The sequence below is a fragment of the Schistocerca gregaria genome, chromosome 10, assembly GCF_023897955.1.
Source record: "Schistocerca gregaria isolate iqSchGreg1 chromosome 10, iqSchGreg1.2, whole genome shotgun sequence".
Classification (NCBI taxonomy): domain Eukaryota; kingdom Metazoa; phylum Arthropoda; class Insecta; order Orthoptera; family Acrididae; genus Schistocerca; species Schistocerca gregaria.
The window spans coordinates 512,670-527,720 of NC_064929.1; positions in this window are offsets into that span (position 1 = coordinate 512,670).

The following is a 15,051-nucleotide window of genomic DNA, read 5'->3' on the forward strand; positions in this document are numbered from 1 at the left end:
GCATCGGCATTGAACACAATAAGCACCATGCTCACTTTTTACCATGGGAGTAATGTCTTAAACTGTCTACGCCTTGATCGTACATTGGAAGACTAGTAGTAGTTTCAAAAAGAACATCTGGAGGCATTCTGTAATCTGTGGACCTTCAGAGTGTTGGTGAAACACCAAAATTGCATCGGCATTGAACACAATAAACACCATGTGGATTTTTCTCCATGGGAGTAATGTCTTAAACTGTCTACGCTTTGATCGTACACTGGAAGTCTAGTAGTAGCTTCTGAAGCACATCTGGATGCATTCTGTAATCTGTGGACCTTCAGAGTGTTGATGAAACACAAAAATTGCATCTTCATTGAACACAATTAGCACCATGCGGACTTTTCTCCATTGGAGTAATTTTTTTAAACTGTCTACGCTTTGATCGTACACTGGAAGACTAGTAGTAGTTTCCGAAGCACATCTGGAGACCTTCTGTAATCTGTGGACCTTCAGAGTGTTGATGAAACCCAAAAATTGCATCGGCATTGAACACAATAAGCACCATGTGGACTTTACTATATGTGAGTAATGTCTTAAACTGTCTACGCTTTCATCGTACACCGGAAGACTAGTAGTAGTTTCCGAAGCACATCTGGAGGCATTCTGTAATCTGTGGACCTGCAGAGTGTGCGTGAAACACAAAAATTGCATCGGCATTGAACACAATAAGCACCATGCGGACTTTTCTCCATTGGAGTAATGTCTTAAAGTGTCTACGCTTTGATCGTACACTGGAAGACTAGTAGTAGTTTCCGAAGCATATCTGGAGGCCTTCAGTAATCTGAGGACCTTCAGAGTGTTGATGAAACCCAAAAATTGCATCGGCATTGAACACAATAAGCACCATGTGGACTTATCTCCATGTGAGTAATGTCTTAAACTGTCTACGCTTTGATCGTACACCGGAAGACTAGTAGTAGTTTCCGAAACACATCTGGAGGCATTATGCAATCTGTGGACCTTCAGAGTGTTGATGAAACACAAATATTGCATCGGCATAGAACACAATAAGCACCATGCGGACTTTTCTCCATGGGAATAATGTCTTAAACTGTCTACGCTTTGTTCGTACACTGGAAGACTAGTAGTAGTTTCTAAAGCACAACTGGATGCATTCTGTAGTGTGTTGACCTTCAGAGTGTTAATGAGACACAAACATTGCATCGGCATTGAACACAATAAGCACCATGCGGACTATTACCCATGGGAGTAATGTCTTAAACTGTCTACGCTTTGATCGTACACTGGAATTCTAGTAGTAGTTTCTGAAGAACATCTTTAGGCATTCTGTAATCTGTGGACCTGCAGAGTGGTGATGAAACACAAAAATTGCATCCGCATTGAACACAATAAGGACCATGCAGACTTTTCTTCATGGGAGTAATGTCTTAAACTGTCTACGCTTTGATCGTACACTGGAAGACTAGTAGTAGTTTCCGAAGCACATCTGGATGCATTCTGAAATCTTTGTACCTTCAGAGTGTTGATGAAACACAGAAATTGCATCGGCATTGTACACAATAATCACCTTGTGGACTTTTCTCCATGGGAGTAATGTCTCAAACTGTCTGCACTTTGATCATACACTGGAAGAGTAGCAGTAGCTTCCGAAGCACATCTGGAACCATTCTGTAATCTGTGGACCTTCAGAGTGTTGATGAAACCCAAAAATTGCATCGGCAATGAACTCAATAAGCACCATGTGGACTTTACTCCATGTGAGTAATGTCTTAAACTGTCTACGCTTTCATAGTACACCGGAAGACTAGTAGTAGTTTCCGAAACACATCTGTAGGCATTCTGCAAACTGTGGACCTTCAGAGTGTTGATGAAACACAAATATTGCATCGGCATAGAACACAATAAGCACCATGCCGACTTTTCTCCATGGGAGTAATGTCTTAAACTGTCTACGCTTTGATCGTACACTGGAAGACTAGTAGTAGTTTCCGAAGCACATCTGGAGGCATTCTGTAATCTGTGGACTTTCAGAGTGTGTGTGAAACACAAAAATTGCATCGGCATTGAACACAATATGCACCATGTGGACTTTCTCCATGGGAGTAATGTCTTAAACTGTCTAAGCTTTGATCGTACACTGGAAGACTAGTAGTAGTTTCTGAAGCACATCTGGATGCATTCTGTAATCTGTGGACCTTCAGAGTGTTGATGAAACACAAAAATTGCATCGGCATTGAACACAATAAGCACCATGCAGACTTTTCTCCATGTCAGTAATGTCTTAAACTGTCTACGCATTGATCGTACACTGGAAGACCGGTAGTAGTTTCCGAAGCACATCTGGATGCAACTGTAATCTGTGAACCTTCAGAGTGTTGATGAAACACAAAAATTGCATCGGCATTGAACAAAATAAGCACCATGCGGACTTTTCTCCATGGGAGTAATGTCTTAAACAGTCTACGCTTTGATCGTACACTGCAAGACTAGCAGTAGTTTCCGAAGCACATCTGGAAGCATTCTGTAATCTGTGGACCTTCAGAGTGTTGATGAAACAACAAAATTACATCGGCATTGAACACAATAAGCACCATGTGGATTTTACTCCATGGGAGTAATGTCTTAAACTGTCTACGCTTTGGTCGTACACTGGAAGACTAGTAGTAGTTTCCGAAGAACATCTGGAGGCATTCTGTAATCTGTGCACCTTCAGAGTGTTAATGAAACACAAACATTGCATCGGCATTAAACACAATAAGCACCATGCGGACTTTTCTCCATGGTAGTAATGTCTTAAACTGTCTGCGCTTTGATTGTACACTGGAAGCTAGTAGTAGTTTCCGCAGCACATCTGGAGGCATTCTGTAATTTGTGGACCTTCAGAGTGTTGATGAAACACAAAAATTGCATCCGCAATAAACACAATAAGCACCATGCGGACTTTTCTCCATGGGAATAATGTCTTAAACTGTCTACGCTTTGTTCGTACACTGGAAGACTAGTAGTAGTTTCTAAAGCACATCAGGATGCATTCTGTAGTCTGTGGACCTTCAGAGTGTTGATGAAACACAAAAATTGCATCGGCATTGAACACAATAAGCACCTTCCGGACTTTTCTCCATGGGAGTAATGTCTTAAACTGTCTATGTTTGGTCGTACATTGGAAGACTAGCAGTAGCTTACGAAGCACATCTGGAAGCATTCTATAATCTGTGGACCTTCAGAGTGTTGATGAAACACAAAAATTGCATCCGCATTGAACACAATAAGGACAATGCAGACTTTTCTCCATGGGAGTAATGTCTTAAACTGCCTACGCTTTGATCGTACACTGGAAGACTAGTAGTAGTTTCCGAAGCACATCTGGATGCATTCTGAAATCTTTGTACCTTCAGAGTGTTGATGAAACACAGAAATTGCATCGGCATTGAACACAATAAGCACCTTGTGGACTTTTCTCCATGGGAGTAATGTCTCAAACTGTCTGCACTGTGATCATACACTGGAAGAGTAGCAGTAGCTTCCGAAGCACATCTGGAACCATTCTGTAATCTGTGGACCTTCAGAGTGTTGATGAAACACAAAAATTGCATCGGCATAGAACACAAAAAGCACCAAACGGACTTTTCTCCATGGGAGTAATGTCATAAACTGTCTACGCTTTGGTCGTACACTGGAAGACTAGTAGTAGTTTCCGAAGCACATCTGGAGGCATTCTGTAATCTCTGGACCCTCAGAGTGTTGATAAAACACAGAAATTGCATCGGCATTGAACACAATAAGGGCCATGCGGACGTTTCTCCGTGGGAGTAATGTCTTAAACTGTCTACGCTTTGGTCGTACACTGGAAGACTAGTAGTAGTTTCCGAAGCACATCTGGATGCTCTCCGTAATCTGTGGACCTTCAGAGTGTTGATGAAACACAAAAAATTCATCGGCACTGAACACAATAAGCATCATGCGGACTTTTCTCCATGAGAGTAATGTCTCAAACTGTCTATGCCTTGATCGTTCAATGGAAGACTAGTAGTAGTTTCCGAAGCACATCTGGAGGCATTCTGTAATCTGTGGACCTTTAGAGTGTTGATGAAACACAAAAATTACGTCGGCATTGAACACAATAAGCACCATGCGAACCTTCCTCCATGGGAGTAATTTCTTAAACTGTCGACGCTTTGATCGTACACTGGAAGACTAGTAGTAGTTTCCGAAGCACATCTGGAGGCATTCTGTAATCTGTGGACCTTCAGTGTGTTGATGAAACACAGAAATTGAATCGGCATTGAACACAATAAGCACCATGTGGACTTTTCTCGATGAGAGTAATGTCTCAAACTGTCTATGCTTTGATCGTTCCCTTGAAGCCTAGTAGTAGTATCCGAAGCACATCTGGAGGCATTCTGTAATCTGTGGACCTTTAGAGTGTTGATGAAACACAAAAATTGCATCGGCATTGAACACAATAATCACCATGCGGACTTCTCTCCATGGGAGTAATGTCTTAAACTGTCTACGCCTTGATCGTACATTGGAAGACTAGTAGTAGTTTCAAAAAGCACATCTGGAGGCATTCTGTAATCTGTGGACCTTCAGAGTGTTGGTGAAACACCAAAATTGCATCGGCATTGAACACAATAAGCACCATGTGGATTTTTCTCCATGGGAGTAATGTCTTAAACTGTCTACGCTTTGATCGTACACTGGAAGTCTAGTAGTAGTTTCTGAAGCACATCTGGATGCATTCTGTAATCTGTGGACCTTCAGAGTGTTGATGAAACACAAAAATTCCATCGGCATTAACCACAATAAGCACCATGCGCACTTTTCTCCATTGGAGTAATTTTTTTAAACTGTCTACGCTTTGATCGTACACCGGAAGACTAGTAGTAGTTTCCGAAGCACATCTGGAGGCATTCTGTAATCTGTGGACCTGCAGAGTGTGCGTGAAACACAAAAATTGCATCGGCATTGAACACAATATGCACCATGTGGACTTTTCTCCATGGGAGTAATGTCTTAAACTGTCTACGCTTTGATCGTACACTGGAAGACTAGTCGTAGTTTCCGAAGCACATCTGGATGCAACTGTAATCTGTGAACCTTCAGAGTGTTGATGTAACACAAAAATTGCATCGGCATTGAACACAATAAGCACCATGCGGACTTTTCTCCATGGGAGTAATGTCTTAAACTGTCTACGCTTTGATTGTACACTAGAAACTAGTAGTAGTTTCCGAAGCACATCTGGAGGCATTCTGCAATCTGTGGACCTTCAGAGTGTTGATGAAACACAAAAATTGCATCCGCAATGAACACAATAAGCGCCATGCGGACTTTTCTCCATGGGAGTAATGTCTTAAACTGTCTACGCTTTGGTCGTACACTGGAAGATTAGTAGTAGTTTCCAAAGCACATCTGGATGCATTCTGTAGTCTGTGGACCTTCATAGTGTTGATGAAACACAACAATTGCATCGGCATTTAACACAATAAGCACCATGTGGACTTTTCTCCATGGGTGAAATGTATTAAACTGTCTACGCTTTGATCGTACACTGGAAGACTAGTAGTAGTTTCCGAATCACATTTGGAGGCATTCTGTAATCTTTGCACTTTCAGAGTGATGATGAGACACAAACATTGCATCGGCATTGAACACAATAAGCACCATGCGGACTTTTTTCCATGGGAGTAATGTCTTAATCTGTCTACGCTTTGATTGTACACTGGAATACTAGTAGTAGTTTCTGAAGCACATCTGTATGCATTCTGTAATCTGTGGACCTTCAGAGTGTTGATGAAACACAAATATTGCATCGGCATTGAACCCAATAAGCACCATGCGGACTTTTCTCCATGGGAGTAATGTCTTAAACTGTCTACGCTTTGATCGTTCCCTGGAAGACTAGTAGTAGTTTCCGAAGCACATCTTGAGGCAGTCTGTATTCTGTGGACCTTCAGAGTGTTGATGAAACACAAAAATTGCATCGGCATAGAACACAATAAACTCCAATTTGGACTCTTCTCCATGGGAGTAATGTCTTAAACTGTTTACGCTTTGATCGTACACTGGAAGACTAGTAGTAGCTTCCGAAGCACATCTGGAGGCATTCTGTAATCTATGGACCTTCAGAGTGTTGATGAAACACAAATATTGCATCGACATAGAACAAAATAAGGGCCATGCGGACTTCTCTCCATGGGAGTAATGTCTTAAATTGTCTACGTTTTTGGTCGTACACTGGAAGACTGTTAGTAGTTTCCGAAGCACATCTGGAAGCATTCTGTAATCTGTGAACATTCCGAGTGTTAATGAAACACAAATATTGCATCGGCATTGAACACAATATTGGCCATGCGGACTTCTCCCCATGGGAGGAATGTCTTAAACTGTCTACGCTATGATCATACTCTGGAAGAGTAGCAGTAGATTCCGAAGCACATCTGGAACCATTCTGTAATCTGTGGACCTTCAGAGTGTTGATGAAACACAAAAATTGCATCGGCATTGAACACAATATGGACCATGCGGACTTTTCTACATGGGAGTAAAGTCTTAAACTGTCTACGCTTTGGTCGTACACTGGAAGGCTAGTAGTAGTTTCCGAAGCACATCTGGAGGCATACTGTAATCTGTGGACCTTCAGAGTGTTGATGAAACACAAAAATTCCATCGGCATTAACCACAATAAGCACCATGCGCACTTTTCTCCATTGGAGTAATTTTTTTAAACTGTCTACGCTTTGATCGTACACCGGAAGACTAGTAGTAGTTTCCGAAGCACATCTGGAGGCATTCTGTAATCTGTGGACCTGCAGAGTGTGCGTGAAACACAAAAATTGCATCGGCATTGAACACAATATGCACCATGTGGACTTTTCTCCATGGGAGTAATGTCTTAAACTGTCTACGCTTTGATCGTACACTGGAAGACTAGACGTAGTTTCCGAAGCACATCTGGATGCAACTGTAATCTGTGAACCTTCAGAGTGTTGATGTAACACAAAAATTGCATCGGCATTGAACACAATAAGCACCATGCGGACTTTTCTCCATGGGAGTAATGTCTTAAACTGTCTACGCTTTGATTGTACACTAGAAACTAGTAGTAGTTTCCGAAGCACATCTGGAGGCATTCTGCAATCTGTGGACCTTCAGAGTGTTGATGAAACACAAAAATTGCATCCGCAATGAACACAATAAGCGCCATGCGGACTTTTCTCCATGGGAGTAATGTCTTAAACTGTCTACGCTTTGGTCGTACACTGGAAGATTAGTAGTAGTTTCCAAAGCACATCTGGATGCATTCTGTAGTCTGTGGACCTTCATAGTGTTGATGAAACACAACAATTGCATCGGCATTTAACACAATAAGCACCATGTGGACTTTTCTCCATGGGTGAAATGTATTAAACTGTCTACGCTTTGATCGTACACTGGAAGACTAGTAGTAGTTTCCGAATCACATTTGGAGGCATTCTGTAATCTTTGCACTTTCAGAGTGATGATGAGACACAAACATTGCATCGGCATTGAACACAATAAGCACCATGCGGACTTTTTTCCATGGGAGTAATGTCTTAATCTGTCTACGCTTTGATTGTACACTGGAATACTAGTAGTAGTTTCTGAAGCACATCTGTATGCATTCTGTAATCTGTGGACCTTCAGAGTGTTGATGAAACACAAATATTGCATCGGCATTGAACCCAATAAGCACCATGCGGACTTTTCTCCATGGGAGTAATGTCTTAAACTGTCTACGCTTTGATCGATCCCTGGAAGACTAGTAGTAGTTTCCGAAGCACATCTTGAGGCAGTCTGTATTCTGTGGACCTTCAGAGTGTTGATGAAACACAAAAATTGCATCGGCATAGAACACAATAAACTCCAATTTGGACTCTTCTCCATGGGAGTAATGTCTTACACTGTTTACGCTTTGATCGTACACTGGAAGACTAGTAGTAGCTTCCGAAGCACATCTGGAGGCATTCTGTAATCTATGGACCTTCAGAGTGTTGATGAAACACAAATATTGCATCGACATAGAACAAAATAAGGGCCATGCGGACTTCTCTCCATGGGAGTAATGTCTTAAATTGTCTACGTTTTTGGTCGTACACTGGAAGACTGTTAGTAGTTTCCGAAGCACATCTGGAAGCATTCTGTAATCTGTGAACATTCCGAGTGTTAATGAAACACAAATATTGCATCGGCATTGAACACAATATTGGCCATGCGGACTTCTCCCCATGGGAGGAATGTCTTAAACTGTCTACGCTATGATCATACTCTGGAAGAGTAGCAGTAGATTCCGAAGCACATCTGGAACCATTCTGTAATCTGTGGACCTTCAGAGTGTTGATGAAACCCAAAAATTGCATCGGCAATGAACTCAATAAGCACCATGTGGACTTTACTCCATGTGAGTAATGTCTTAAACTGTCTACGCTTTCATAGTACACCGGAAGACTAGTAGTAGTTTCCGAAACACATCTGTAGGCATTCTGCAAACTGTGGACCTTCAGAGTGTTGATGAAACACAAATATTGCATCGGCATAGAACACAATAAGCACCATGCCGACTTTTCTCCATGGGAGTAATGTCTTAAACTGTCTACGCTTTGATCGTACACTGGAAGACTAGTAGTAGTTTCCGAAGCACATCTGGAGGCATTCTGTAATCTGTGGACTTTCAGAGTGTGTGTGAAACACAAAAATTGCATCGGCATTGAACACAATATGCACCATGTGGACTTTCTCCATGGGAGTAATGTCTTAAACTGTCTAAGCTTTGATCGTACACTGGAAGACTAGTAGTAGTTTCTGAAGCACATCTGGATGCATTCTGTAATCTGTGGACCTTCAGAGTGTTGATGAAACACAAAAATTGCATCGGCATTGAACACAATAAGCACCATGCAGACTTTTCTCCATGTCAGTAATGTCTTAAACTGTCTACGCATTGATCGTACACTGGAAGACCGGTAGTAGTTTCCGAAGCACATCTGGATGCAACTGTAATCTGTGAACCTTCAGAGTGTTGATGAAACACAAAAATTGCATCGGCATTGAACAAAATAAGCACCATGCGGACTTTTCTCCATGGGAGTAATGTCTTAAACAGTCTACGCTTTGATCGTACACTGCAAGACTAGCAGTAGTTTCCGAAGCACATCTGGAAGCATTCTGTAATCTGTGGACCTTCAGAGTGTTGATGAAACAACAAAATTACATCGGCATTGAACACAATAAGCACCATGTGGATTTTACTCCATGGGAGTAATGTCTTAAACTGTCTACGCTTTGGTCGTACACTGGAAGACTAGTAGTAGTTTCCGAAGAACATCTGGAGGCATTCTGTAATCTGTGCACCTTCAGAGTGTTAATGAAACACAAACATTGCATCGGCATTAAACACAATAAGCACCATGCGAACTTTTCTCCATGGTAGTAATGTCTTAAACTGTCTGCGCTTTGATTGTACACTGGAAGCTAGTAGTAGTTTCCGCAGCACATCTGGAGGCATTCTGTAATTTGTGGACCTTCAGAGTGTTGATGAAACACAAAAATTGCATCCGCAATAAACACAATAAGCACCATGCGGACTTTTCTCCATGGGAATAATGTCTTAAACTGTCTACGCTTTGTTCGTACACTGGAAGACTAGTAGTAGTTTCTAAAGCACATCAGGATGCATTCTGTAGTCTGTGGACCTTCAGAGTGTTGATGAAACACAAAAATTGCATCGGCATTGAACACAATAAGCACCTTCCGGACTTTTCTCCATGGGAGTAATGTCTTAAACTGTCTATGTTTGGTCGTACATTGGAAGACTAGCAGTAGCTTACGAAGCACATCTGGAAGCATTCTATAATCTGTGGACCTTCAGAGTGTTGATGAAACACAAAAATTGCATCCGCATTGAACACAATAAGGACAATGCAGACTTTTCTCCATGGGAGTAATGTCTTAAACTGCCTACGCTTTGATCGTACACTGGAAGACTAGTAGTAGTTTCCGAAGCACATCTGGATGCATTCTGAAATCTTTGTACCTTCAGAGTGTTGATGAAACACAGAAATTGCATCGGCATTGAACACAATAAGCACCTTGTGGACTTTTCTCCATGGGAGTAATGTCTCAAACTGTCTGCACTGTGATCATACACTGGAAGAGTAGCAGTAGCTTCCGAAGCACATCTGGAACCATTCTGTAATCTGTGGACCTTCAGAGTGTTGATGAAACACAAAAATTGCATCGGCATAGAACACAAAAAGCACCAAACGGACTTTTCTCCATGGGAGTAATGTCATAAACTGTCTACGCTTTGGTCGTACACTGGAAGACTAGTAGTAGTTTCCGAAGCACATCTGGAGGCATTCTGTAATCTCTGGACCCTCAGAGTGTTGATAAAACACAGAAATTGCATCGGCATTGAACACAATAAGGGCCATGCGGACGTTTCTCCGTGGGAGTAATGTCTTAAACTGTCTACGCTTTGGTCGTACACTGGAAGACTAGTAGTAGTTTCCGAAGCACATCTGGATGCTCTCCGTAATCTGTGGACCTTCAGAGTGTTGATGAAACACAAAAAATTCATCGGCACTGAACACAATAAGCATCATGCGGACTTTTCTCCATGAGAGTAATGTCTCAAACTGTCTATGCCTTGATCGTTCAATGGAAGACTAGTAGTAGTTTCCGAAGCACATCTGGAGGCATTCTGTAATCTGTGGACCTTTAGAGTGTTGATGAAACACAAAAATTACGTCGGCATTGAACACAATAAGCACCATGCGAACCTTCCTCCATGGGAGTAATTTCTTAAACTGTCGACGCTTTGATCGTACACTGGAAGACTAGTAGTAGTTTCCGAAGCACATCTGGAGGCATTCTGTAATCTGTGGACCTTCAGTGTGTTGATGAAACACAGAAATTGAATCGGCATTGAACACAATAAGCACCATGTGGACTTTTCTCGATGAGAGTAATGTCTCAAACTGTCTATGCTTTGATCGTTCCCTTGAAGCCTAGTAGTAGTATCCGAAGCACATCTGGAGGCATTCTGTAATCTGTGGACCTTTAGAGTGTTGATGAAACACAAAAATTGCATCGGCATTGAACACAATAATCACCATGCGGACTTCTCTCCATGGGAGTAATGTCTTAAACTGTCTACGCCTTGATCGTACATTGGAAGACTAGTAGTAGTTTCAAAAAGCACATCTGGAGGCATTCTGTAATCTGTGGACCTTCAGAGTGTTGGTGAAACACCAAAATTGCATCGGCATTGAACACAATAAGCACCATGTGGATTTTTCTCCATGGGAGTAATGTCTTAAACTGTCTACGCTTTGATCGTACACTGGAAGTCTAGTAGTAGTTTCTGAAGCACATCTGGATGCATTCTGTAATCTGTGGACCTTCAGAGTGTTGATGAAACACAAAAATTCCATCGGCATTAACCACAATAAGCACCATGCGCACTTTTCTCCATTGGAGTAATTTTTTTAAACTGTCTACGCTTTGATCGTACACCGGAAGACTAGTAGTAGTTTCCGAAGCACATCTGGAGGCATTCTGTAATCTGTGGACCTGCAGAGTGTGCGTGAAACACAAAAATTGCATCGGCATTGAACACAATATGCACCATGTGGACTTTTCTCCATGGGAGTAATGTCTTAAACTGTCTACGCTTTGATCGTACACTGGAAGACTAGTCGTAGTTTCCGAAGCACATCTGGATGCAACTGTAATCTGTGAACCTTCAGAGTGTTGATGTAACACAAAAATTGCATCGGCATTGAACACAATAAGCACCATGCGGACTTTTCTCCATGGGAGTAATGTCTTAAACTGTCTACGCTTTGATTGTACACTAGAAACTAGTAGTAGTTTCCGAAGCACATCTGGAGGCATTCTGCAATCTGTGGACCTTCAGAGTGTTGATGAAACACAAAAATTGCATCCGCAATGAACACAATAAGCGCCATGCGGACTTTTCTCCATGGGAGTAATGTCTTATACTGTCTACGCTTTGGTCGTACACTGGAAGATTAGTAGTAGTTTCCAAAGCACATCTGGATGCATTCTGTAGTCTGTGGACCTTCATAGTGTTGATGAAACACAACAATTGCATCGGCATTTAACACAATAAGCACCATGTGGACTTTTCTCCATGGGTGAAATGTATTAAACTGTCTACGCTTTGATCGTACACTGGAAGACTAGTAGTAGTTTCCGAATCACATTTGGAGGCATTCTGTAATCTTTGCACTTTCAGAGTGATGATGAGACACAAACATTGCATCGGCATTGAACACAATAAGCACCATGCGGACTTTTTTCCATGGGAGTAATGTCTTAATCTGTCTACGCTTTGATTGTACACTGGAATACTAGTAGTAGTTTCTGAAGCACATCTGTATGCATTCTGTAATCTGTGGACCTTCAGAGTGTTGATGAAACACAAATATTGCATCGGCATTGAACCCAATAAGCACCATGCGGACTTTTCTCCATGGGAGTAATGTCTTAAACTGTCTACGCTTTGATCGTTCCCTGGAAGACTAGTAGTAGTTTCCGAAGCACATCTTGAGGCAGTCTGTATTCTGTGGACCTTCAGAGTGTTGATGAAACACAAAAATTGCATCGGCATAGAACACAATAAACTCCAATTTGGACTCTTCTCCATGGGAGTAATGTCTTAAACTGTTTACGCTTTGATCGTACACTGGAAGACTAGTAGTAGCTTCCGAAGCACATCTGGAGGCATTCTGTAATCTATGGACCTTCAGAGTGTTGATGAAACACAAATATTGCATCGACATAGAACAAAATAAGGGCCATGCGGACTTCTCTCCATGGGAGTAATGTCTTAAATTGTCTACGTTTTTGGTCGTACACTGGAAGACTGTTAGTAGTTTCCGAAGCACATCTGGAAGCATTCTGTAATCTGTGAACATTCCGAGTGTTAATGAAACACAAATATTGCATCGGCATTGAACACAATATTGGCCATGCGGACTTCTCCCCATGGGAGGAATGTCTTAAACTGTCTACGCTATGATCATACTCTGGAAGAGTAGCAGTAGATTCCGAAGCACATCTGGAACCATTCTGTAATCTGTGGACCTTCAGAGTGTTGATGAAACACAAAAATTGCATCGGCATTGAACACAATATGGACCATGCGGACTTTTCTACATGGGAGTAAAGTCTTAAACTGTCTACGCTTTGGTCGTACACTGGAAGGCTAGTAGTAGTTTCCGAAGCACATCTGGAGGCATACTGTAATCTGTGGACCTTCATAGTGTTGATGAAACACAAAAATTGCATGGGCATTGAACACAATAAGCACCATGCGGATTTCTCTATATGGGAGTAATGTCTTAAACTGTCTACGCTTCGATCGTACACTGGATGACTAGTAGTACTTTCCGAAGCACATCTGGAGGCATTCAGTAATCTGTGGACCTTCAGAGTGTTGATGAACCACAAAAATTGCATCGGCATTGAACACAATAAGCACCATGCAGACTCTTCACCATGGGAGTAATGTCTTAAACTGTCTACGCTTTGATCGTACACTGGAAGACTAGTAGTAGTTTCCGAAACACATCTGGAGGCATTCTGCATCTGTGGACTTTCAGAGTGTTGATGAAACACAAAAATTGCATCGGCAATGAACACAATAAGCACCATGCGGGCTTTTCTCCATGGGAGTAATGTCTTAAACTGTCTACGCTTTGGTCGTACACTTGAAGACTAGTAGTAGTTTCCGAAGCACATCTGGAGGCATTCTGTAATCTGTGGACCTTCAGAGTGTTGATGAAACAGAAAACATGCATCGGCATTGAACACAATGAGCACCATGCGGACTTTTCTCAATGAGAGTAATGTCTCAAACTGTCTATGCTTTGATCGTTCCTTTGAAGCCTAGTAGTAGTATCCGAAGCACATCTGGAGGCATTCTGTAATCTGTGGACCTTTAGAGTGTTGATGAAACACAAAAATTGCATCGGCATTGAACACAATAAGCACCATGCGGACTTCTCTCCATGGGAGTAATGTCTTAAACTGTCTACGCTTTGATCGTACACTGGAAGACTAGTAGTAGTTTCCGAAGCACATCTGGAGTCATTCTGTAATCTGTAGACCTTCAGAGTGTTGATGAAACGCAAAAATTGCATCGGCATTGAACACAATAAGCACCATGCGGACTTTTTACCATGGGGGTAATGTCTTAAACTGTCTACGCCTTGATCGTACATTGGAAGACTAGTAGTAGTTTCCAAAGCACAACTGGAGGCATTCTGTAATCTGTGGACGTTCAGAGTGTTGGTGAAACACCAAAATTGCATCGGCATTGAACACAATAAGCACCATGTGGATTTTTCTCCATGGGAGTAAGGTCTTAAACTGTCTACGCTTTGATCGTACACTGGAAGACTAGTAGTAGTTTCTGAAGCACAACTGGATGCATTCTGTAATCTGTGGACCTTCAGAGTGTTGATGAAACACAAAAATTGCATCGGCATTGAACACAATAAGCACCATGCAGATTTTTCTCCATTGGAGTAATGTCTTAAACTGTCTACGCATTGACGTACACTGGAAGACTTGTAGTAGTTTCCGAAGCACATCTGGAGACCTTCTGTAATCTGTGGACCTTCAGAGTGTTGATGAAACGCAAAAATTGCATCGGCATTGAACACAATAAGCACCATGCTCACTTTTTACCATGGGAGTAATGTCTTAAACTGTCTACGCCTTGATCGTACATTGGAAGACTAGTAGTAGTTTCAAAAAGCACATCTGGAGGCATTCTGTAATCTGTGGACCTTCAGAGTGTTGGTGAAACACCAAAATTGCATCGGCATTGAACACAATAAGCACCATGTGGATTTTTCTCCATGGGAGTAATGTCTTAAACTGTCTACGCTTTGATCGTACACTGGAAGTCTAGTAGTAGTTTCTGAAGCACATCTGGATGCATTCTGTAATCTGTGGACCTTCAGAGTGTTGATGAAACACAAAAATTGCATC